We start from the raw sequence: 26,305 nt of genomic DNA, 5'->3' as shown, positions 1-26,305 counted from the left end.
ATTCTCTGCAATATGCAGTCAGTCCTCACTCAGTAACCGTTCACTGAGTATCTTCTTTGTGTTAGACACACTGCAGTTTTTCCTCCACCAGAATCTCTTCTTGCATTTTCTATTGCTCACTATGTTTATACAAAATATTACATACAAACTCTGTGTATTTGTACATCGGCATTGCTTTGAAACTCACCCACCCCAGCCATTTCACCTGTAAGTGTATCAGAATGCAGAGACCGAACTGGTAGCCCTCAGTTTTTAGGGCCAATTTGGAACAGGGCCTTAATAGGCCACATGGGACACCCTACATTCCCTAACTCTTGTCCCACCCTGAGATCAGTTAGATCACTGAAAATCCACCCTGTAGAATTACATCTTTGAGCTGCATTCTGGTGGATTTGCTTTGCCGAATACTTTCAAACTTCAAAAGCTGTCTCTAACACCCTGAGATTTATGCCTTATCTGCTTAAGAAGATAATCAGGGCACAGCCAGGTATTTTGCAGGAATACACATTGAACATGCATCTGGGGTACTGGCTGTAAAATATGCTTGAAGTCTCCAGACAGATTAAGCTTTGTCACCGTTGGGTATTGGAAGGGTCACAAATTCCAATCAAGTGTGGCAGCCTGTGTCTGCCGAGCCTGGGACTTGCAGCTATGCTTCGATTCACTGAAGAGACAGGGATGTGAACTTGGGCTGTCCTGGCTCTAAACCCCTTGAGCCCTGTGAAATGAGGATTCTGGAAAGGCCCTCAAATCTTTTTGTGTTAAAGGCAATGTGTTTTTCCAAAAACACAACTTCCTGTTTTTTACCCTGAAAGCAGGTTTTTAAACTTCCAAATAATGCTTATAAAGTTTCTTAGACATCAAACAGGTCTTGCATGACAATATTTTGATGATTGAAGGGTAAATAAATCAAAAACACATGCATTCAATGTCCCTTAAAATACACACGTTTTAAGATTATGAGGAGAAAGTGCTTGACAAAAGCACACTGGGTTTCACGAAGCCCTGAATGTTTGAAAAATAGGACATCTGATGAATTCCAAACAAAATCAAGTTCTTCTCTCTATGGCAGAATGTTGTGAGCCAATTTTCTGTATTTCCAAGAGAAAGGGTCTGCCTAATCCTGGAAAAGAACAGCCCCCAGCCCTGCAATGAAAGCCCTGCGATGTGAGCCATCATTTTCAGCGGAGAAAATAGGAGTGAGGTAATGGCCCCAGCTGTGCAGTCAACCCTCTGCAGCGGCTTGATTTATAACTGCTTTGGGAGCCTCACAATATTACATCTCTTGATTTTGTGTACACATAATGTCTCAGCCTTCCCACCCCATGAATGTGTTAGGTAGTATTAAAGGTTTTTCCACTGGGGCATGTAAGACTTTGGCTCTGGGCCCAGCCAAAATTCAGCCACCCCTTGGGCATTATAATTGAGGTCTAAATAGAACTCGGCATCATCCTAGGGTCTCTCAATCAACTAACATTAAATGCCTACTGGAGCAAGCCAGTCCTAAGATGGGGTGGGAGTGGGGGGATGGAGGATTCTCCAAAGGGCGTTTAAAATGTTCAGAAACTCAGAAGATAAAGTCTCAGTTTCAAGCAGCTAATGATCTAGGTGAGGGGCTAAAACGCTACCAGGCAGAGACAGACAAGGACTGCTGGACTAGGAAGGCTCTCTGCAAGAGGAGAGCGTTTTGAGGGCCTTGAGGATTGAGCTGGTTCATTCATTTGTGGAATGTTTGTTGAACACCTACTACATGTAACACACTGGGCTGGTACTGGGGATGCAGAGGTGAACCAGACAGGCCTGGTCCTCGCCCTTGGGCAGCTTGCATTTGAGTTGGGAAGATAGGCATCAAACAGCTAATTACATCACTTATCCTTAATTATAACTGTGAGTGCTAAGAAGGAGGAGGAAAAGGGTCCTGGGAGGAGCCTCTAGCAGAGGCATTTGACCAAAGCTACAGGAGTGGAACTGTCCCAGGCCCTTCGTTGAAGCATGGTTCACCCAGCAGCTTGTTACAAAGGTAGACTCTCAGGCCCCTCCCCAGTCCTAGCGACTCAGAATCTGCCTTTTTAACCCAGCGCCAGGTGATTCTTCCAGCACATCAGATTTCTAGCAGGATGAAGATAACAGTATGCAGCAGAAGCAGAAAACTCCCAGGTCACACAAGTGCTTAAGTATCCCATTAAATGGAACAGACAGCCCTTTTTCCTGCAAGACAGTCGTACACCTTAGTCGAATGTGCAGAAGCCTGTATCTCTGCCATAGTTGCTGAAAGGATACCCCGAGTCAGCTAAAAGGACACCCATCTTTGCTTCTCATGAGGGCCTCTTTGTCTAGCATCTTTTTTTTCAGTTGCGCATCTACTGGGTCAGGATCCTTTCATGTTCCAAAATAGGAGATCTACTCTGTTTGACATCAATATTTCCCTCCCTCCGCTCTCAGTGCTGGCTAATGCTTTCCAGATGAGGTGCGAGCAGCTGCTAATTGTACTCGGATCAGTCTTGATTTGTGTTTCAGTCAGCAAGGCACCTCACTAATGGGTCTGAAACTTGGCAGTGGGCCTGGGACCAGTGTCAAAGGAAACAGATCCGAAAGACACACGGAGAAAGGCAAGGAGACAGGGAACAGATAGAAAAAGTTTGGAGGACGAAAGGAGGGGAGGAAATCAAAGGGACAGGAGAGAACTAGGGAGCCTTTTGGCGAAATCAACAGAGAAACTGATCTGGAAAAGCAGGGGATATGGAAGAGGGGGAGAAAGGCAAACCCAGGAGAAAGGTGGGAGAGGCAAAGGGGAAAGGAGCAACAGCATGCATTGGGAGGCGGCGAGAGAATCAGACTGCATTTTGTGATGTGATCCCAGATGCTGATGATGCCTGTGGTTGCTCACACGGACGCTGTACGTGGGGAATGTCAGATAGGGCAGACCCCGAATTTCTGGAGGCAGTAATCCGATGCCTCTCTCTTCTCTGTGGCCCCCAGCTTTCCAAGGGTTTGGCAGGGAGCACTGAACTCTGACAGCAGCCAGCAAGTGAAGGCTCAAGTTCCAAGTCTGACAGAGTCCTGGGGCCCAGACACACCTTGGCTTTATGAGCTGAGGCCTGAGGAAAGGCCTCTCCTGGCTTGAGCTCTTGGAGCCTGCTTTCCTGGAATTGAGTTGGAAAGGGGCCTTGTTAGGGGAAGCTGAGAACTGAGGCCTCAAGCCTTTCTGAATTAGACATATTCATTGATTGTACTTATTAAAACACATACCCACACACCTCTATAAGAGGGAGGAAACCCACTTGCCAATATGAACTCCAAACTGTTGCACATGCAAATATGTGCAGGGAAACGAGAGGAAGGGAAACTGGGAAACAGATTATCAAGAGGCACAAGAACAGAGAACAAATGGAACATTGCCAGTGGACAGGCTGAGCTTTGCTTGGGGCATCAGCAAAGCAGTGGCACACCCATCCCTGCCTCCAGCAAGAAACAAATAAACAAGCCTGTGTTGTGGAGAAAAAAATTACTACTTCAGGAAAAAAAAAAAAAGGCATTTGTGTTCATATGTTCAAGTTCAAAAACCTGTAGACAAATGTTCTCAGCAGCACTACTCACAATTGCTGAAAGATGGAAACAACCCAAATATCCATCAACTGGTGAATGGATAAACAAACTGGTATATTCACATAGAGGAACATTATCCATCATATAGAGAAATGAATGCATGCTGAATGAATGCATCAAAAGCACTGATGCGTGCTACAACTGTGATAAAACATGCTGGAAAACATTATGCAGAGTTAAAGAAGTTAGACACAAAAGGCCACATATTGTACTTTATTTACATGAAATATCCGGAAATGGCAAACCCAGAGTGACAGGACACGGTTCAGTTACTGCTGGAGGTGGGGAGAGGGGAGCACGGGGTGGGACTTCGTAATGGGCATGGAGTTTCCATCTGGGGTGATGCAAAAGTTCTGCAACTAGAGAGTGGGGATGGTTGCACAATACTGTGAATGTATTTAATGTCACTGAATTATGCACTTTAAAATGGTAAATTTTATGTTGTGTGTGTTTTACAATAAAAATGCCAAAAAAAGCATTGAAATAATCATCACTGTGAAAATCTAAAAACGAAAACAAAACGATCTGTTCTTCCATAAACTTCTTTTCTAGTTGGGTACTGCTTATGAGTCACATTCGGAGGTGCATTACTGTAACGTCGGGTTTCCTACGTCCCTGAAAGGGAAAGGGAGATGAAGAAGTTTTAAGGAAGAAAGGAAAAAGGGTGATGAAGCTAGGAGGGGGGACGTCAAAGAGAGCCAGTTCTGGACAGGGTGGGACATACAAGCACAGGGATGGCTGCTGAGGAACAGTGGCCAGGATGAAGTGGGGAGAAACAAGCTGGTGATGTTTCACCGAGGATAGGAAGAAATCACAGGCATAAAAAAGGAGACACAGAGAAGACGAAACTTTGAGTCATGCCAGCCAGTGTGGAAGAGAAACTAAGATGAACTAAAAGAGGTGCTTAAATCAAAACAGCAGAAAGACAAATAATGAGAACTTAATTCTCTACCACATGTCCCCCTTTTATTTCCCACGAGTGCATAAAGCCGTGAAGGGCCGGAGATCTGGGGGCTAGAATCTGACGGTGGGAGTTCTGGGGGGGGGATAGGTCCTTCCTCTCCGTAGGGTGAACCTTCTTAACTAAGCCCACTATCCACCAATATCTGGTCTCCTGCCCCTGTGCTCCCCATCCTGGGACGTGAGGCAGCCGAGACCAGATGAGCCCCAGTCAGGGATACAGCGGGGAGAGCTGTGCCCGGAGCGGGCAATCAGGCAAGATCATTTCTGAAACCTCCTCCAGTTCTGTGCTCTTGTGTGTGCATGGTTCCAAGCCATGCACAGGTGCCTTACAAGAGGAGGCTGGTCAGTGGGTCAGAGGGTCAGTCCATGAGTGTTTACCACGCACACGTGCTCTATTTAAAGGAGGATTTGTTGGCAGGGCTCAGAGGGCCCTGCCTTGTAAAGAGTTGTTAGATGAAAAGACTGAGGTTGAGGCTGTAACTTTCTGATGTTATTTCTGGGTAGTTGGTAAGCAAGAATTTTTAAAACTATTCTTTACATTTGAAAATAGACATGAAAAAGATGAAAATAAAAATCACCCACACCACCACCACTTTGCTGGAAATATTGATGCATATTTACCTCTACTCAGAACACACACACGACTCTACTGAACATAGTCTTTCATGTGGGTATTTCTCGAAGGTCATCAAACAGTCTTTGACAATATTGTAATGATGTGTGTGTGTTCAAAAACTTTATGATAAAAACAAAACAGGGAGATAAGAGCGAGATGGTGATTTGGGACAGGCAGAATGGGTTTATTCTGCAAAAGCAGCACAGAGTTCTATCCTATTTTGCAAAAACCATCAGTGGGAAATAATTCTGATGACGAGGAGTGTGTTGCACACAGGGATTATGCCTTCAGCCTCAGTCCTGGAATGAGGACAGCACAGACCGACCACCATCCACAGTGGACATGGAGCACGAGCAGGAAATAAACCTTACTGTTGTAACCCAAACACACACACATGCAAACAAACAAATATCAACAAGACTGCCTGCATTTTCTAAGGCTTTAAGGAAGGGCAGCTGTGAAAGAAATCAGCTTCTGGAATCTGGGTTCCTTTGTGGTGCATATCTGCTAATGCATTTGAATCATATGTGGAGTGCAGGGTTTTCCCAACTGAGCCTATAAACTCTGTAGACAAAGCTTATCCTTTAACTGTATGGGGAATTTGGGGGATGTCTCACTTCCTATGTAAGGAAGAAGCTTGTGAAGGGCCTACTGGTCCTTTGTTCCAGGCAGAAGAAAATGGACCTAGCAGGTGTCCTCCTAGGCTGTGTTAAGCAGAGGCCTGGTCTATGGAGAGGTTAGGAGGAAGAATTCAGGGACTAGGAAGCAGAAACTGCTTTCTGAACACTGGAGTAAAAGCCACGCACTTGAGCAAGATGCAGCTCAAGGTCAAGAAGGTCAAGGCAACCCCTACCCACAAGGCCGTGCTTGTAGCGACCACCGTCCAAGTGAGGAAGGCTTCAATCAAGCTGCCTGTGATTCGCAGCCTTTACGTCTCTCTCTCCCTCTTTAGGCCCCACTACAGCCCAGAAGTTGGGTTGTGAAGGGCACAACCATTCCCCCCCAAAACTGGGATTTGGGAAGCACAATCTTTCCCAGGCTAGGAGGTAAGTATGGCACTGGAGAATCACACTCAGGTGATGGCACAGGGTCATTCAGGCCTCCAGTAACCCGATGAGTAGATGAACTTCCAGTGGCTTCTCACTGCACTCAAAATAAATCCCTAAATCTTTATCATGGCTTGCAAGGCCTATGTGGCCTGCACTGCGGAACTCGCTCCAACCTGTGATCTTATTCCCCACGATGCCACACTCACTCCCTTGTTTCTAGCCACAGGGGCCTCCTTGTGACACCCACCACATTCCTGCCTGTTCCTGGGCTCACTGTGCCCTTTGCCTTGGACACTTATCTCTTTGTGTTTACACTGCTCCCCCCCCTCACTTCACTCTAGCTCTGCTCAAATGTGCCATCAGAATCACTGAAGCATTCCATGACCACCCTATCCAGAACAGCATCCTCCCTCTGCTATTTACCTACTGGAAGTAGATACTAATAGAGCCAGCAAAGGGGACAGACAGATAGGGATGGAAGGAAGAGATATAGAAATACATAAATATAAAAATATGTATTTAAAAATACATATATACTTGTTTATCATCTGTCACCCCCACTGAAATATAGGAGAGGTACCATAAGAGCAGGGACTTTGTTTTGTTCACTGCTATAGCCCTGGCCCCTTAAATAATATCTGGCACTCAGGGTTCAGTGAACAGTGCTGAATTAATGAACGGCCACTCTTTTCCTTTCGTGCTGATTACCTTTACCTTTCAGTCCACAACTTAGAGTTATTTCTCTCCTGCCTCTTGATCTCTACTTGCACTTAAGCCTCAAGTCACTGCCACAGTTTCAGATGGAAAATCTCCTCAATGACCTGAATCCCAAATCAGGGAACAGTGGAAGGACCTGTCTCCAGAATTCCTTTGGATATAGCTGCTTCTCCATTTGGGTGCAGCATTGTCCTCATCAATCCTGAGTCCCTGACTCAAATGAATCCCCACCCCCTTCTCCCTACCCAACTCAGAAACAGGTGGGACTCTCTTAATACCAGGAGGCTAACGATGTCTCACCTGTGTGGAGACTGATGCCCCCCCACACACAATGTGTTTTTTTGTTTGTTTTTGGTTTTGTTTGTTTGTTTTTGATTTTGTTTTTACAGATTTTATTTTTAAGTAATCTCTACACCCAACATGGGGCTTGAACTCACGACCCTGAGATCAAGAGTTGCATGTTCCACCAACCGATCCAGCCAGGCACCCTGACCCAAATGTTAAAGGACTTTATCACATATACAGCTAGTGATGGTTCAGGGCAGCAGACGAGCATCTCCAGGTCTGTACCATCTTGGCTCTCACACAGAGCTGTGACTATAATAAACCTACTCTATCCCTGAGCCCTCACAAGATTCTGTCTATGACATAGATAGAGTCCATGAAAGTGACTTGAGATGACCTGGCCTCCTGGCACCCAAATCTCCTAATTCTGATTTCTGTGGCTTCCTGTCGCTCTGTTCTTCTGGACCCAAGTAGCTCTATCATTCATCTTCCTCTAGCCCAAGCCCTGGTAGCACCTGATGACCAAAGCTAATATCCTTAGAGTGACCTACCATGTATGACCCAAAGGCTTCTGGCCACTACTCTCAGTTTAGAACCTTGTGTAGGAAGGACTTGGTTTCAAAATGCCCTAAAAATAAGATCAAAGATAAATTTTAAAAGCCCAAGTGGTGCTCCTCCCAAGTCAAGATACTCTGGTTCATACGTGGAGTTTGGGTTCGTATGTGGCCAGCTTCTCTGCTCGTCTGGTGTTGTAAGGACACTTAGAGAGGGGCTGTTGCTTCTAAAAATGTGGATGCTGCCATCTTCAGAATTGCCCTTCCTGGCTGGTGGAAGTTTGCCAATCCTGCAGGAGGGCAGCTTTTCCTACTTCAGGGTCCTATCTGGGACTATGACCTCATCTGAAGGAAGGAGCTGGAGCCCTTAAGGCTGGGAGGCTGTGACTGGGAAAGAGGGAGGATGGAAGAGGCAGAATGGCCCTAGCTCGTTATAGGTGCCTTACTACACACATCTAAATTTGGCTCTCTCTCAAGCTCTGCTCAACCAAGGAGCATGCATACTGGCTGACTTTCTTCCAAGCCCTGCTCTCACTATAACACATTTTTTTTTTAAAGTTATAATGAGTTTTGCTATACCTCCCATGCCAGAATCTTTTTCTTTGAGGACAAACAGTAACACCAACATATGTAGACAGATAGTATATAGATGTCCAGCAAGACATGACGCTGTGACATGCTGAGAGAAGAAATTCAAATGTTTATGCACACATGTCACCAAAGCATTTAAGCATCCTCCTTTCACTTACACTTAGCCTACAGAGCTGTGGGCATGTTCACTCACTCACGGCAGACAAGTAGGTGGGGCGGACGTCAGAGTAAGTCCAAGCCCTCTTGCCCAGCAATGCAGCCAGAAGTAGAGAAGATATGAATCCAGATTCTCACTCACTCCCCTCCTCCGATGCTTTGATTCCTGGTCGCTGTCTAACTTGTACCAGCCACACAAGAAATGACTTGACATCCAATATAATGCATGTGTAAGAAGGTAATAAAAAAACCTCCCCATCTATCAGAAGGACTTTCTAAATATGAAACAAAACCTAGAAACCAGAAATAAAAAGATGAACGTTTGACTACATCTCAACATCTTTGCAAGGTAAAAATACTTGATTAGCAGAATCAAAAGACACATGACCTGCTGGGGGAAAATGTGCATCTTATACCACAGATAAATGTTTAATTTCTCTAACAACTAAAGAACTTGGAAAATATCAACTAAAAAAACTATAAACCTAATAGAAGAAACAATAAAGGATATTAATAGATATTTAATAGAAAAGAATATACAAGGAGCTCTGAAATGTGTAAAAGATGAAAAATCTTATTCATAAGAGAAACTAATTAAAAAATATAGTGCGGCAGGCCATTTTTTACCGATCAAATTGACAAAGTCCAAAAAGTTTGATAATCTGAGTTGGTGAGGGTTCACAGAAATAGGCATGGCCATACATTGCAAATGGAAGTATGAAACAGTATCTTTTATAAATGGAAATTTCGCAATACTTATCATAATCATAGGTGATTATACCATTTGATTCCCTTCTATGAATTTATCCTAAAATATACTCTTTCCTGTGAAATGATTCATATACAATGACATTCATTGCATCATTATTTTATTTTTTATTTTTTTTTAAAGATTTTTTTATTTATTTGACAGAGATAGAGACAGCCAGCGAGAGAGGGAACACAAGCAGGGGGAGTGGGAGAGGAAGAAGCAGGTTCATAGCAGAGGAGCCTGATGTGGGGCTTGATCCCATAACGCCAGGATCACGCCCTGAGCCGAAGGCAAACGCTTAACCGTTGTGCCACCCAGGTGCCCCTGCATCATTATTTTAAAAAATAAAGGTTGGAAACAACTTAAATGTCCATCAACAGAGGGCTAAATTATGACATGTTCATGCAAAGGAACACTTTTTAGCTAGAAGGAATGAGAATTCTTTTTCATGTGCTCAAAGATTTTGAAGTATATTAAGTGAAAAAAAAGAGAGGTGCAAAAAACTACGGCCATCTTTTTATGGAACAAAGCGGGGAAATAGGTGAAGGTACTTACTTGTATATAAAGTTGCTCTGCAAAGATATATAAAAAGCTGGTAATGTTCGTTGCCCTGAGCAAGGGAGCTAGGTGGCAGATATGAGGGAGATACTTTATGTATATCCTTTCAAGCTTCTTGAATTTTGCCCCAGGTGAATGCATTATTTCTACAAAAAAAAATTAAGCAAGTTGTATTTGTTTTTGTAAAATATCAACTAATCCAATCATCAGCTTCAAAAATTAAAATCCTGGATAAAAATCCTCTCAAGAAATGCAGCAAAAAAATCTTTAAAAAATTCATTATTTTTAATTAATGATTGGATAAGGAAAAGAGAGATGCTGTTTGAGAAAGCGGGAAGAACAGAGCCATCCAGCAGACTAGGGAGGTATGACCTGACCAGGAGTTAGGCAGGACAGGGAAAGAGGAAGCCGCAGAGGGAGAGAGAATCACGAAGAGACAGGCAGAGCCAGCGGCGGCTGAGGCAGGGGCTGCAGTAGGTGAAAATGCTGCTACCGCACGTTGGCGTTCACTTCAGGGTGTGCTTCAGACCAAACTGTCCTTTGTTAACTACTGCTCTTGGAGACTCAGTTTATTTTTCCATGGACTTCTTGGGGTTTCTCCTGTGTATAAGGAATTGACAAAGGCTTGAGAAATTTACTTAGGAAACGTGGAGGTCCTCTGATCCCACCAGAGAAAATAAACAAGTGTAAAGTGGTACTTAAGGGAGGGTAACAGAGCTGTGACTTCATGATTTGGCAGATTCTATCAATAATACGAATGGTGGATATTCCGTGGGCATCAGATTTACCTATATACGCACATGTATCATAAGGTATGGAAATAATTTAGAATCCCACACAACTTACCCCAGTATATTTTCCTTAATATTGATGACTTTGTTCCCATAATACTTTAAACACACCTCCATTTTAGAAAACATCGACTACACTACAACAGTTTGCTTATGTATTTTCGCTCATGCACTATTTTGTGAATTTTCTGAGGGTAGCGGATTTCTCATCTTTGTACTCCTGCACCTAGCACACCATTGGTAATCACTGCTAAATTTAACTCAATTCATATCGCTACAAGGGGTTCTGTTTGGCCGCATGCAACAAAGACTCAACGAACAGCGGCTTAAACAAGCTATGACTCACATAATAAAAACTACAGAGGTGGCAGGCCAGGGTTAGTGCAGTGCTTGCTGCGAATCCCCAAGGATCTAGGCAGCTTCGATACCTCCGGCATTCAGCCATGCTTCTCACGTGAAAGATGGCGGCCGGACATCTGCACGAACCTCCGGAAGGGCAGGGCAGGGCAAAGGGCAAGAGGCCAGAGCGGCATGATTGCCCAAAGCCCGACCCAGCGACCTCCGCTTGCATCTTATTGGCCAAAAGTGGATCACATGGCCTCTCCTAGCTGCAGTGGATTTTGGGAAGCTGAGTTTTAACTGAGAGCCCGGTGGCGTCCCTTAATAAAATTAAGGTTCTCTTATAAGGAAGGGAGGGATAATGAGTAGCAGTATTGGTCACAAGTGTGTAAATGCCAGAAACACAAACACATTTCCAATTCTGAAACTTATCTCTCATTCCTGTATTTCTGTCTATAGAGTGGTGGTGGCGAGGGTCCATTCTCTCATCTGGTTCAATTTGACTCCAGACCTTCAGAGGCCATCCAGTACCTTCCTCCTACCACCCACCCCCTCCTCCTGGGGTGATGTTCTTGGCATATTCTAAGACTCTAACTAAAATAACATAATTACCCGGGGGCAGTACATTCCCTAGACTCCACAGGCTGTCTTCAGGGTTGGGAAATTTCCCAGGGGCAGAACTGGATGCAAATTCCTTCTCCCTCTTGCTCTGCTGCATTTCTAGCCTCTCCCCACAATGCAGCAGTCCTCTGTGGATTGTACCATGGGATTGTCTCTATCAGCGGATTTCTTACAAACATCTGGCTGCACAGCCTTGGCTGTTCCAATCCTCTGAGCTCTCTCAGACCACAGGAGTTCTCCTGGATAGTCAAGTGATCGTTCCCCTGAGTCTGAGGAGGAAATTTGTGCTGGGCTTCTGCACTTCTCTCCAAGCAGGGGAAGGTTGTTTATTCCACATAATTAATGGACAGAGAAACTGGGCCTAATTTATTCTACTCATAGGAATGCAAGTCCATTCTTTCGAGAGAAGAATGTGTCTTTGCCTCACCCAAGCCCGACTCACAATTTCCCAGAAAGAGCAGACACTTAGACACGCCAAAGGTGAGGGGAAAGAACAGTTCTCAAAAACTCTGAAAGATAAACTAAACACATTCTTAAAAGAAATCATGTCTCGGGGGCGCCTGTGTGGCACAGCGGTTCAGCGTCTGCCTTTGGCCCGGGGCGTGATCCCGGGGTCCTGGGATCGAGTCCCACATCAGGCTCCTCCGCTATGAGCCTGCTTCTTCCTCTCCCACTCCCCCTGCTTGTGTTCCCTCTCTTGCTGGCTGTCTCTATCTCTGTCAAATAAATAAATAAAATCTTTAAAATAAAAAAAAAAGGAAATCACGTCTCCATTTTGGTCATATCATCTTAAATATTTTGTGTGATCATGTAAAATAATTATTAAAAGGCATTTAATGAAGGCATTTAATGAGGGTTATCCATTCAGACTGGATTTCAGTAGTATTCGTAATTTTCTAGCTCTTCAGGAAGTCAGTGTCTTTTATTTTATCCTGAACCAAGATTATTGAATTTTACTTGCACATCCGAAGCTAAATGGAGAACGGCACATTTCAAATGCCTGCCTGCTGTATACAGTGTGCTAGGGACAGTGATAAATTACAAAAGCTGTGGCTCTGAGACAGTGTCAAACGGCGTTTGCACGAGTTTTATGAATTCTTTAGAGTAGACCAGCAGAACCTATATCCTTCTCATTGATCCCCCACCGGTAATCGTCACATGTCCATGTAGAGTAACAGTCACATGTCTATGTAGAGGTAAAAGAAGATAACAGATGGGAAAAGCATGGCTTTTAGACTCAGCCATATGTTTGGATTCCAGCTCTGCTGTTCATACGGGGAAAGTGATCCCTAGCAAGTAACATCGGCCCTTTTTGCCTAGTATCTTTTTCCGTAATTCTGCCTTGCAAGATTGTTGTTACTGAATGCAAAGCTCCTGACTCATAGGGTGCCTGGGTGGCTCAGTCAATTAAGCACCCACCTTTGGCTCAGGTCATGATCTCAGGGTCCTGGGATCGAGCCCCATGTTGGGCTTTCTGCTCAGTGGGGAGCCTGCTTCTCCTTCTCCCTCTGTGTTCTCTCTCTTGCTCTCCCTCAAATAAATAAATAAAATCTTAAAAAAAAAAAAAAAGCTCCTGACTCACAACAGATGTAGTTTTAACCAAGACACAAAGCATTCTCCAGTGTTTAACTTCCCTGAAACCTGCTAAAGTTGGCCTTAACGCTATCTCCCATGACATGAATACTGTTGTCATTGACTTAGTGTGTGCCTGACTTAACCCACATCCTCCCACTTACTCTTCCTAGAACAATTATCTCCCAGCCAGACATCATCTCCTTTGGGAAACTTCCCTTGAGTGCCAGTATTGGGTTAGGTACCTGACTGCTCCTGTAGCCTCCTGGGCTTGCCTCTCTGGCAGCCCTTACCTGATGGTGTTCTAAATGTTTGCCTGCTCTGGGACTATGTTTTGCTTTGTTTTGACAGTGCCAGATCATTTTAGCCTCTCTTTTTAAAAAACACTTAATTGAGGTATAATTTTAAAGCCGTAAAATCTACTCATCATCAGTATACAATTCATTGTGTTTTCAGTAATTTTACAGAGTTGTGCAATTATCACCACATTAGAAGTGCAAAAACACAAACACATTTCCAATTCTGAAACTTCTCTACCATCTCAATTCTACCATCCCAAAGAGACCCCTTGTGCCCTTTTGCAGTCACCCCTTTCCCCAACCCCACGCAACTACTGATCTATCTCGATAAATCTGTCTTTTCTGGACATTTCATATAAACGGAATCACACAATATGTGTTCTTTTGCACCTCACTTCTATCACGTAGCATAAAGCATTTGAGGTTTGTACACATTGCAGTTTGTATCAGTAGTTTGTTCCTTTTCGTTGAGGTTTGGATTCCAATGAGTAGATCCACAGAGACCACATTCTGTGTCCTAGTGACAACTCTGTGGCTAGTTCGGTGCCTGCATGTTACAGTAAAAGCTGAGAAAATGGTTGTTGCTTGAATTAAGTTCACACTGTGATAATACTAATGTTAGTCTGACGCTAGTAATGCACACAGTAACGAGGGGGATAGACCAGAACACACAGATACATGTAACATGTTTTGGCAATCTCAAGTCATTACCTGAAGAGACGCCTCAGTAGCTTTTTATCCTGCCACCTCACCTTATGTGGATTTTTAAAATTCTGAAGTGAGAAACACCCCTCCCTTCCACCTCCAGCTGTTTTGATCTTACTTTCGTCTCCTCCATGTCAAATCTAAATGCTCATATTTGTCCCAACACAAATGGGTACCTCATAAATATTAAGTGACGATTTATTCACTTATTCACTTATTATGTATTGAGCACCTACTGTTTGCCTGGCATTATTTTAGGTGCTTAGAACACTTGAGTAAACAAAACAGACAAAACTCCATCTTGCCTGATGATGAATGTAATCACATTTGGGTATCCACGATATCAGTAGTGCTTAAGAATTTGGCCCACAAAAGCCTTAATACGTTTTTCCAAAAACCATGACTTGAGGATGAAAGACATGAAAAACTATTCACCTAGGAGGAAATACAGAATACTCACACAGAAACAGATCAGCCTCAATAATACTGAAAGAAATGAAAATATAAACGTCATTAAAGTTACTAGAAACATCATTTTTAAATCATCAAAAAGAAATAAAAAATATTAATGTTGATGGGTGAAGGAAAACAGAAATGCTCATCAATTGCAGGTGCCATTGTAGATTGATCAGGTCTTTTAGAATCTGATTACATCATTGATGGAGAAACTCCTTTTTTTTTTTAATGAATGTCCAAAGGAAATAATTTAGGGAAAATATATAGCAGAGCTATTAATCAAAGGAAAAAGACTGGACATAGTCCAAATATTCCACTATTTGGGAGTAGATGAGTAGATAAAAAAATAAATTTGGTATAGCAGGATGGATGCTCTTATCCCCTAAAAAATTAGAAGACTCTACACTCTGCAATATATGGAATGTTTACCCAAAACAACACTAGTTAAAACAAAGAATGAACACTATTATGGATGAACTGAGTACAGCTATATAAAATACGTGTCAGAAATGAGCATAGGGGCGCCTGGGTGGTGCAGTCATTAAGCGTCTGCCTTCGGCTCAGGGAGTGATCCAAGCGTTCTGGGATCGAGCCCCACATCAGGCTCTTTCCTAGGAGCATGCTTCTTCCCCTCCCACTCCCCCTGCTTGTGTTTCCTCTCTTGCTGGCTGTCTCTGTCAAATAAATAAATAAAATCTTAAAAAAAATGAGCATAAAGTGATACACATATTTGTATTTGACAATTTTTTTTGTGACATGTATAATGGTTTCTTTAAAGTCAGTAGCCACTCCTCCACCCCTACCCCCATACACTGAAAAGTCTGATGTTCTTGCAAAATGCAATCTCCACCCCACCTCCTCCTTTTCCAGTTCTTCACATCAGTGAATGAAAAGGACACTCTATTCTTGGGTGCCACACCCAGGCCTAGTCCATCAGCACAGGTGCCCCGGAGCTGTAGGGCAGTAGGATTAGAGAGGACCCAGAAGTCAGCTAGCCACCCTTTCACTTTACAGAGGTAAGAACTGATGCCCCTAAAGGGGGAGGGTCTTGCTCAAGGTCCCCCAGCTCTTTAGTGCAAGGACGGCATAAAGTGTAAGTCACAATCACCTTCACCAACTAACATAGTCCCTGGTACATAGTAGGAATTCAAAAATATTTGTTGAATGAAATAACAGTTTCTCTTAGAACAGGAACTGATATGCTCATATCCTGGGAGTTTTGCTTCTGGGTACCCAGCTGAGAATCAACTTCTGAGTATGAAAGATTCGGACTCATAGAGCAGAATCAAAAAAATAAAACAGAATGAAAAGCAAAATGAAAACCAAACAAAAAACAGGGAAAGCAAACCTAAACCAGTGTTCTGCCTTGGTGGAAGGCTGCTGTTCAACCGAAAATACTTGGAACAGCCCTAATTTTCATGGGTGTGCCTGCTGTTCTACAGATCTAGGTCCCAGACCAATGAAAAGGGTGGGTTTATTTTGGTTTATTTTAGGCAGCATGCTGTGGCATCTTCCTGTTGTGGTTGATGACACTGTGTGGTTGGGCAAACGCTTGGGCTCCAATTTGGACTAGAGCACAATGCTCATTATTTTATTTCAAGAGGAGGCAGAGCCGGTATAGGAAGTCTATGGAGAATTTGGGAGAAAGGTGATATCTCTCACTGCAGAACTGGGGCAATATGGAAAAAACTGAGATGGCAAAAGGGATCTGGCTGCTCGTGTTTATTTTGGAGGCGGTCCAGGCAAGGGGGAAAGACCTCCTTTCTCACAGGTGGAGTGAGCATCTGGTCACAGTTTCTTCAACAATTCTGGTTGAGAGGTTCAGAGGAGGGAACAGATATGAAAGGATTTTGAAATATAAAGTGTAGACAAACTAGCCATCGTGATGATGGTGGTTGAAGCTGAATTCGGCCTGAGCAATAATTAAAAAAGAAAGCAGTCGGTGTGATGTAATTTCTCTTGAAACAACAGCAAGTAGGAGCGAGTGATCAGCAGAGGCTATGCTTCTAGGGAGGGAGGGAGGGGGCTAAGGATGAAATGGCAGGCTCTATATAACAGGGAGAATGGGAAAAATTGGAGGCCAACTTCCTCTTGTGCACTCACCTACCTTCCAGCTACCACTAGGCACCAAACAGTGGTGGACCGCGGCCACAGGGTACCCTCCCCCTTTCAGAACCCTTTCCCTATCAGCACACTTCTCATCTGTGACTCTGGCACACAGCCGTGGCCGAGCAGGAAGGACAACAGACAGATTCAAGAACTTGAGCGTGGCCCCGAGTTCCTCCACACACTAGCTGTGTGGCCCCGAGAAGCCCTCCCCGTGTCCCTCACGCCTGCTTTCCTCATCGGTAACAAAGGACGAACACCTGTTTCACTTACCACACAGGGTGTCTCCACACGAAATAATGTTTGTGAAAACTGCACAAACGCAAATGCCTTTTGTCGGCACTCCTTAGCCTCTTTTTGCCTCCATTTCTGCGTTTGTAAAATAGTCGACAAGGACATGTGTCTCCACAGGCTACTGTGGCTCTCTGTGAAGGCCCTCTGCATGTCCGTCTTATATGAGACGCTCACCCCACATTGATGGGCTCCTATTTCTCTACCACGTACTGGAATATTTCTTTCCAATCTGATATTCTTTCTGTTCTGTTGTTAAATTTCCCCACGAAGAGCCTGCGGTTTACTTGGTAAGCTAAGACCCTCCCATGATTGACCTGACCGCCCCTCTCATTTTGCAGAAGCCTGCTGCGGTGGGAAGCTGGGACCCACATGTGACACAAGAGGACACTCTGTCGTGCTGATGAGAGAGAGACCCCGATGAGACAGCTGGAAGAGACTGTGCCACGAAAAGCCCCAAGGACACCATGTGAGAGGAGGGGCTGTGTCCCCTCTGCCCCAGGGCCACTGTCCCTTCTTGCCTCACAAACAGAAAGCCCCTTCCATTCACATCCGCATGCATCTGTTTTCTGCCTCTTGAGTTTGCCCGAAACTGGAAAACATCTGCACTAGTTTCGTCTGGGTGTGATTTAAAAGGACTCCCCACAGTCCCCGCTCTCCCTTCTCCTCCTCTTCACTTCTGGGGCTTGGGGGTTTCATGTTTTTTGTTTTTTTTTAAACAGGCTTGGGTTTCTTGAGACTCGGTCACCTTGATTTATTTTGCCCTGGACTCATTAACAAAAGACTCTGGGACAGGTCATTTATTTTCTGAGTGGTGATTTCCTGTCCTACCCCAGCCCTGCTCGGCAGGGGCCTAGTGGAGCACAGACTTATATTAGCTGCACTGTCACCATGGGAGAACGGAATCAAGCAAGGAAGGTTCAGAGGGCAGAAAATGTCTCTTTTCTTAAGAGCTTTCTCCTCACTTTAATGATTTCCTTCAGAGTCCCTTTTGGTAATTCTTTTTCTCCTTCCCGGGCAAATAGGACAAGTTTACTGAATAAGTTGTGGGGCTGCCTTCTTAAAGAAACAAACACTGATCTGTTTTCTCTATTTCATATTTGCATAGTCTAACATTTATATGCATATTTACGGAGGATATTAGCAGGCACCCAAGCTGAACATGAATTAGATGAATTCAACTTTATACACACTATGGTCAACTAGTTTGTCAGGCCCTTATTAAAATAATACATGCGTGTTTGGGCGCTAAAACCTGAGATGCTAATAATTTAGAGAGAGATCAAAAATGAAATTATTCAAGATTTTCAGATAGGCTCTTGGGAAGAAGATTAAAGAAATTGGCATTGTTTAGCCTGAAGTTCAAAGGCTGAAGAATGATTTATTAACTGTTTTCAGGTCTCTGGAAGGTAGTTATATGTAGGAATGATGGTGACCAGCTGTTTTCTGATGGCACTGAAGATAGAATAAGAGGAAATGGAATTAAATTAATGAAATTTAATGGACAAGATAACAGAGCCATAGAGGTGAGCAGCCATGGCTAAAGTCTATCGAGAAAGATGGGATCTATCTATAAAGTTGCAATGCTGTTAGCCCCACTTTATAGATGAACAAATGGAGGCTCAGAGAGATTAAACAATGTACCCAAGTCACGCAGTGAGGAAGTGACAGAACCAGTCTAGCTGACTCCGCAGTGTATGGTGTGTATAAATAGGTCAAAGAAATAGCAAAACAACAACAACAACAACGACATATAAAGTTCCCAATAGTCTAGATTGGTTTATGTTCAGAGAACAGGGGATTCGATTCCACGGGCTGCAGACCTTGGAATTCTGTGCTAAACTTGGTTCTGAGCTGGGAGGGCAGTACTCTTCATTCACCCCCAGCCCCAGAGACAGGCAGAGTAGGCAGGCCCAGCACCACCATCCCGCTGAAGCAGTCTGAAGACTCTTGGCTCTGTTGCTCATTTCTGTTGTCTATCACGGACTGCAGTCCCAGACAAAGGCTTTGGTCTCAGCAAGTCTATGGAGTTGGTGGATGTGGATGGTTGAGGTTCAGGAAAGGCATTTCTCCTGGCCACTGTGCATGTCTTCCCAGAGTTCATTCCACTATGGACAGGCCAGTTAAGGAGTTTCTAGAGTTTGTTTCACTGTGAGGATTGGGATTTATCCAGAGCCACCAAAGTGACTGGACTCCTGAGAAACATGCAGAGGTGGGAGTAGCAGATCGCTGCTGGATTATTGCCCTGCACACGGATCAGTTTGGGAATGGCCATCATGGAAGAAGAAGACTATAAGAAAGATTTGCTGGGTGGGAAGGATGGCTAACATTTACTGCACCCTTACTCTGCCAGGCCCTGGGTGAAGAGCAGTGAACTGTGTTAGGTCAATCTTGGCAACACCACTGTGAAATCAGTACTTTTATTGTCCTCATTTACACAAGAGGAAATGGAGCACAGAGAAGTCAAAAACTTGTTGATGCTCCACAGCTAGGAAGAGTTAGAACTTGAATCTGGACCCAGAGACAGTCTAATCCTGAGGTCTGCATTCTTAACGGCCACAGCTTGGGATGAGGTGCTTGGAGGAAGCTTTGCTCTCGGGACACTGACTCAACAGTGACATAGCTTCTTGCTGCCTGGTTTATAAGGAGTACTAACAATTATAAACATTGTTCTAATTTAGGGATTTTACATTCATTCTTTCTCTGCCTCTTTATCTTAGAAAGAAAACATCCATCAAGAAGCAAACATTTTACACTCCCCAACTCAGACCTTGGGTATGTAAGGGTTAATTCTTCTCTAATTGCTCAGTTAATTACTTGGAAGGTGTAGGAGGCAGTAGAGGAGAAGGGCAGGTTTGTTTTTTATCCATAGTAAATCCTACTGGAAGGGGCAAGAGGAGAGAACCAGTATCTGCTGAATGCAGACTTGAGCTAAATGTTTTCCCATTAGTTACTTCATTTCATCCTCCTAGCAGTCCTTTGAGGTAGGTGTTATCGGCACAATTTTACAAATGAGGGAGGTTATGTAACTTGTCTCAAGTCACATTGCCTGTGCACAAAGCCTGAGATCTGCACCCCACAATGCTGCTCTCCAGAGCTGTGCACAAGACACCATTTACCATCCAGGGGTAAGTGAGAGACAACCCTGACAGACGGCTCAAGGGGCTCAGCCAGGAGCACAACTGAGAGCACATGATGGGGTGACCCTGGCAGCATTCTCTAGTTCAGGCTAAGCTCAACCCTTCTGCTCTCCCGGGAGGACTTCAACCTTTAGTGTGTGGAGCAGCAAACTAGACAAACAAGAAGCCAATATTCCTGGGTTCTGCTCTGCCAGAGGCCTAGGGCATGACAAGATGGTTAATGCAAAGCTTGGCATGCCGTCCCTTCTTAATTTAGGTCTCCTCCCAGGAGGGAACCCAGAAGGGGTAACATGAGAAAGGGAAAGGAAAAATTATAAGAGATAAGTGAGAAAAAGAGAATATTTTTAGGGCTTGGAACATCTAATGGAAACCAGCTGCCTGATTGAGAGTGGGGGTCTCTGGCCTTGCCTGCCAGGGATTATTAGGCCTTTTCTTGTACATACCTGTGTGTAGAGAGGTGCCTGGGCAGAGACAAAGGGAGGGTGGGTGGGAAGGGAGATTGGGAGCGTGAGCGCCAGCCTGGAGGCTTGGGGGAGGGCTGTGCACTCTGTACATTGGACAGAAGTGAGCTGATATCCTCTCCTGGCCTCGCTCCACCCCCACCCCCTGCCTTCATTTTAAACTGGAGCTGATTCAAACCTGCTGCTCTTGGAAAGAGGCCATCAGTACAGGCTCCAACAGAAAGATGATACATCAGGGGATATGAGTGTGAGAGAGTGGGGCAATCAGAAAGAATGAGAAAATGAGACAAGGGAATGGAAAAGGTGAATAAACAGGGGATCATGAGGGAGGGAGAGAGATGGAAAGATTAAAATGCTGGCCTACATGGGGAGCTTGAAGAGAAGGGAGTGACTGAAAGCCTGGAGCTGGAGCAATTTCAGAGCTGATCTTTGTGGGCCCTGTTTTCTCTCCCACAGATCCAGAGGGTTGCAATAAAGACGTGTCTGTTTGAAATTTTCCAGGTCTCTCTACCATAAATCTGTGTTTCTTTTTAATCAAAGTTTTCTGGGCCAAAAGTATCATCCAAGACTTTTGTAAAGAACACTTAAAGATAGGAGGATGTATCATCAATGGGAAAAGGGTGATAACCAAGGGCCAGACTCTGGAGCACACATTGAGAAGAAGTGAACAACAAAGCACTTTCCAGAAGCCAATTTGTCCTGAAGCTAAAGCTTTAAGCATCAGACCCTACCTTTTATTTTTGGCTATCACTTAGGTTCTTAGATGAGGATATGTTCATGAGTCAAGCCCCAGTGTATTTAATTGACACGAATTCAGTGATATGTGTTAGGAAAAGGGAAAAAAGGAAAGAAAGAACAGGTAGAGAGCCATTTAAATAGTGAGGATGATTTGCCCATCTTTCAATTCAATGAAAAATATTAGATGGGCTGAGATGAGAGATGTGAATCTAATTCTTCCCTTAGTCCCTTTTGGTCTTGGTCCCAGACATATATTATGAGCTGGTTTGTGTTTAAAGAACAGGAATTTATTTTGTAAGACACAATCCATTAAGTAAAAGTCCACTGTAAAAGTATAACAGTGAAAGATGGTATAAAGACAGTATAAAGATGGACTTTTTCAAAAGTCACTTTAATTGGACTTTTTTTAAACTTTAAAGTGCAGCCATCGGACTTCATTGTCTATTGGGGATGGTGAGTGTATGAAAATGTCGAGTATTTGGACCTGATTATGAAGCAAGTCCTCAGGTATATAATAAGTTGAGAAAGATTCACAGACCCTGAAACACAGGCAGAGCCACAAGAGGGTGCCAGTATGACTGGTGTGGCAGAAACTCCCTCCTTCAACTGTGTCCCTCCCTCTTGTTTTATTCTGTGCACTCACTCCTACCTCAGTTTAAAACAAGTGGTTGCCTGGCCTTTCTACAGAATCATCCTATACATTATAGTGGGTCCTGTGCACCATAAGCATCTTACTAACAAAGGCAAGCTTCTAATCCCCTAATTATCTCAAGGGGGTTTTCTCTTAAGCTCTTCTATCCCATTCAAATATTGACCTTCTTCATTAACTCAACAACAAGACTTCTGTGTCAGAAGGATTAGAGAGAAAGTCAGTTCAAAGATCAAGCTAACAAAAATGTCAACTTCCTTTGAGGAAATAATTATTACTATTGCTTTAAGAATTTCAGCCCCCACCTTCCCCCCCAAAAGGGTCAGGGATGTTGTCCCCTTTGGGAAGCAACTCCTGACCAAATTATCAGATGGGTTCTGTCACAGACAATCTCCTCAGACTGGCAGGTTTGGTACTTTTTGATTGTGTTTAAGGCCAATAAGCACTGCTAACTGTGGCAACTCATACTGTGGAGAACTCCAGTGGTACTCTGATCTTGGTATGAGGTGACTTTTTTAAAAAGAATTCACTACCATCTGCTTGGGTAAGTGACTAGCCATAGAACTGGGGAAAAACATGAGCAGTGGCAGATTTTGGGGTAAGAGATGAATATAGTTTTGGTCCAGTAATTGAACAGCTATAAATTTATTTAACTATACTTTTATCCAGTCAACTTTTCTCCGTTCGATTTGAAAATTTCATGGAGGTTTTTCCAGATTCTTTGCAAATAAACTTTTCCCAAGCATTCCCTAATCTACCAGCCTCAGCCATGGAATGCTCACTCCTGTCTAGAGCCTCCCAAACAATCATGAGTGGAGGTGGAATGGTATATGAAAGCTGGAGGCTTGTGAGAAGTGTTGCACTTAACATTCAATTTCCTCAAAAGATCCATCCAGTCTGATTCTTCCATACATTGGCTCCTAACATACTCTCACACCCTCTTCTCCCTGCGTAGTCTCTTCAACTTGAAATTCTCTCACCTTCTCTTTGCGTAATTGATATCTGTTCATTCTTCAAGATTCAAGTTCATTTCCTCTTCCTCTGTGAAGCCTTCCTTGACTATGAAGTTCTCCACAATTTCCCCTCCAATGGCTTGTACTACCTATCCTATCTTCCTTCTTAGGTTTCTGTACTATCCAGTACCCTTGTTAGGTTTCTGGATGTTTGAGAGCCAATCAGCTAAGATTCCTTGTGGATGGGTTCCAGAACTCTCCTGACAAGGAAACTGTGGAGTACTCATATTGGATGTGGAAAGGATAAATTGTGGGGTGGGGGTGATGGTGGTGGTGGTGGTGTGACTAACATGAGAATGGACAGCTGACATACTCTCCCTCTTGGGCAAATATTTAGCACAGATAGCATCCTTCTTTCCCTTCTTCCTCCTTTCTCCCAGAGGGAGGAATAAGGAAACCAGGCTTAAACCCAAGGAGACAAGACTGGCCTAGACAGGGAAGACTGGGCTGAGCTGTAGTAAGGTGTTTGCCATTTATAAACAAGTCCTGACATCCCAACTTGGGTGTTAGCAAACAATGTCATCAGCCCAGAGAAAGTTCTCAGAGATACACCAAGGCCCCAGGCTAAACTGCAAAGTAGGCAAACTCTTCCCTACCCCTCCTCCCACCCCCGCAGTTCCCCAACACCCTGGCTACCCCAGCCCTCATACTGTCCTCTTTGGGCCTTCCATCCCTGGTCTCTAATGGCCCTAATCATCATAAAGAACCCATATGATAAAGTTAGCTTTTTCTCCATCTCAACAGGTACTGATCTCTTAAAACCAGATATTGCTAATTAATTAGCTTTATCTTTCCAGAAGTTATTCTGGACTAAACTGGCATAATTTGGTAAGGTAGATATTGAGATTTGTCTGTCTCTATCAGCTATTCTCTCCTAATGAAACTAGACTTTGAATAAACTGCCTTGATCATGGATTCTCTGACTTAGCTTGTGGCTTCCTTTCTCCTGGACCTCCTTTGTCCAATGGACCAAAGAAACACTCTTGTGGGAAAGACTGAGAGAGAGGTTCAGAGACTACTGGAAAACACACGTGATCCCCAAACACAGCATCTCCTGAATGTCTTATTAATGCAAACCTCTTGAAGATTATCTTTCAGAGGTTTCAGAGATTCCTAGAATCCTTGGAAGGGACCTTCACTGTCTAATCTTACACCCAGTGCAGGATAACCTTCTACAATGTCTTCAGTTGGCAGCAGCCGGCTTTGGATGGAATACTTCTTCTGAGGGGAAGTTTAGTTTTTTCGAAGGCACTGTTCCATTGTCCAACAGCTATACTTGTTGGAAAGCTCTTTTTATATAAAGCTCTTTTTATATAAAACCAGTTTTACCTTTTAAGGAAGGGAATACAGCTCCTCTTCCCCATGGCACCTCTTCAAATTACTTAAGGGCAGTTGTGGTTCTCACTACCCCTTTCACTCCTTCTCTATTCTGCCTCCCATCCCTACACACACACGTACGCATGTGCACCTACTACTCTAGATTAGACATTTACCTTTCCTAATGCTCCCCATCTGACATGGTTCCCAAGACCTCATTATGCTTGATTCCCTTCTCTTCTCTGGATATTTGACTTTGTACATATCTCTTTTAAAGTTTTGTCCTCAGAACTGGCTATGTTGGAATGGGTTGGAGTTGAGACTCCTACTTCCTATGACCTTGATTTTATTGAAGTTAAGTATTTATTAAGTACTAATACTTGTCAGGCCCATATATTAACAAGGAACCTGCCCTCAAGGAATTTTTTGTGCAATGGGTAACAGTAGCTCACACTAAGATTATTAGCTATTAAAAACCCAGGTCTTAAAAAAACAAAAACAAAAATCTGGGTCTTTGTCTTTGACTTATTTCATTTAGCATAATAGTCTCTAGCTCCATCAACATCATTGCAAATGGCAAGATTTCATTCCTTTTTATGGCTGAGTAATATTCCATTGTGTGTATATGGCATTCACTCCTATGTGGAATTTAAGAAACAAAACAAATGATCATAGGGGATAAAGAAAGAGAGGCAGACCAAGAAACAGACTCTCAACTATAGCAAACAAACTGATGGTTACCAGAGGGTAGGTGGGTGGGGGGTGGGTGAAATAGGTGATGCGGAGTGCACCTGTTGTGCTGAGTACTGAGTGTTGAATGTAAGTGTTGAATCATTATATTGTACACCTGAAGCTAATATTACACTGTATGCTAACTAACTTGAATTAAAATAAAAAAATTTTTTAAAACCCCAGGTCTTTGCTATAAGAAACTCATCACACAATGTTTCCCCATCTCATTTTATACAAATATAACTCACATTATGACTTTTTTCCTTTTGTTATTAGGCAAATATTTCTTTACTTTTTCAATATATGCTTCTCTAGAGTTAGAAAAGAGTGGGATGATGGTTCTACCTGCTTTCATTTACTTGATGGGTTTATTAGTTAGGGTAGTTTAAACTGCCAACACAAATAAATCCCAAACATATAATAGCTCAAACACAATAGAAGTTTATTTCTCATATAACTGCTCAAGGGAGGTGCTGCTGGGTGGAGTGCAGCTGTCTTCCACAGGTAGTTAGGGAACCCAGGCTTCTTAGACTCTGTGGTTTTGCCAACCATTAGGACCATATCATCCAACCAACAGAAAACGTACGGAAGAACACACAAGAATCTTTATGGTTCAGACCTGTAAAAGTGTATATAGCACTTCCATTCACATCATTGGAAATAATTTAATTATATGGCTCCATTTAACCACAAGGAAGACCAGGAAATATAGTCTAGCTATGTGCCCAGGAAGAAGGGGAGGAAGGATTTTAGTAGATAACTTGCAGACTGCTACAATGATATAATTCTATTTCTATTTTTACCACTATTGTTCAAAGTCCTATTTTAATATCTATAAAAATTCTGTAATTTCCTGGGTATGTTGTTGGATGACCACTTTAGAAAAGAATAATGGGTTTGCAGTTCAAGCTCAGGGCAAGGACATAGGGGTATGTGAGCAGGGAGACCCAAGAGGCAGCATCATGGCACCTAATTTAGAAGACTGGTGGAGATAATGCAGAAGGCCAGAGGTGACTGGGAGGGTGAGGCCAGGGGTCTGTGTAGAAGTTAATCTGAATAGCAAAATGGGCAGAAGACTAAGATAGGAAGAAACAGGAGGATGGTTTGTTTGGGCTTGAGAAGAACTTTTTAACACCTAGTCACGGACAGACATATTATGACCCTTAATACTATATGTCTTCCAGGAAATTTCCAAATAGTGAAGATAGTAGCTAGCTTCTTCAGCTATG

This window comes from Ailuropoda melanoleuca, chromosome 1 (genome assembly GCF_002007445.2).
Source record: "Ailuropoda melanoleuca isolate Jingjing chromosome 1, ASM200744v2, whole genome shotgun sequence".
Taxonomy (NCBI): domain Eukaryota; kingdom Metazoa; phylum Chordata; class Mammalia; order Carnivora; family Ursidae; genus Ailuropoda; species Ailuropoda melanoleuca.
Note: the sequence above shows the minus strand (reverse complement) of the source record.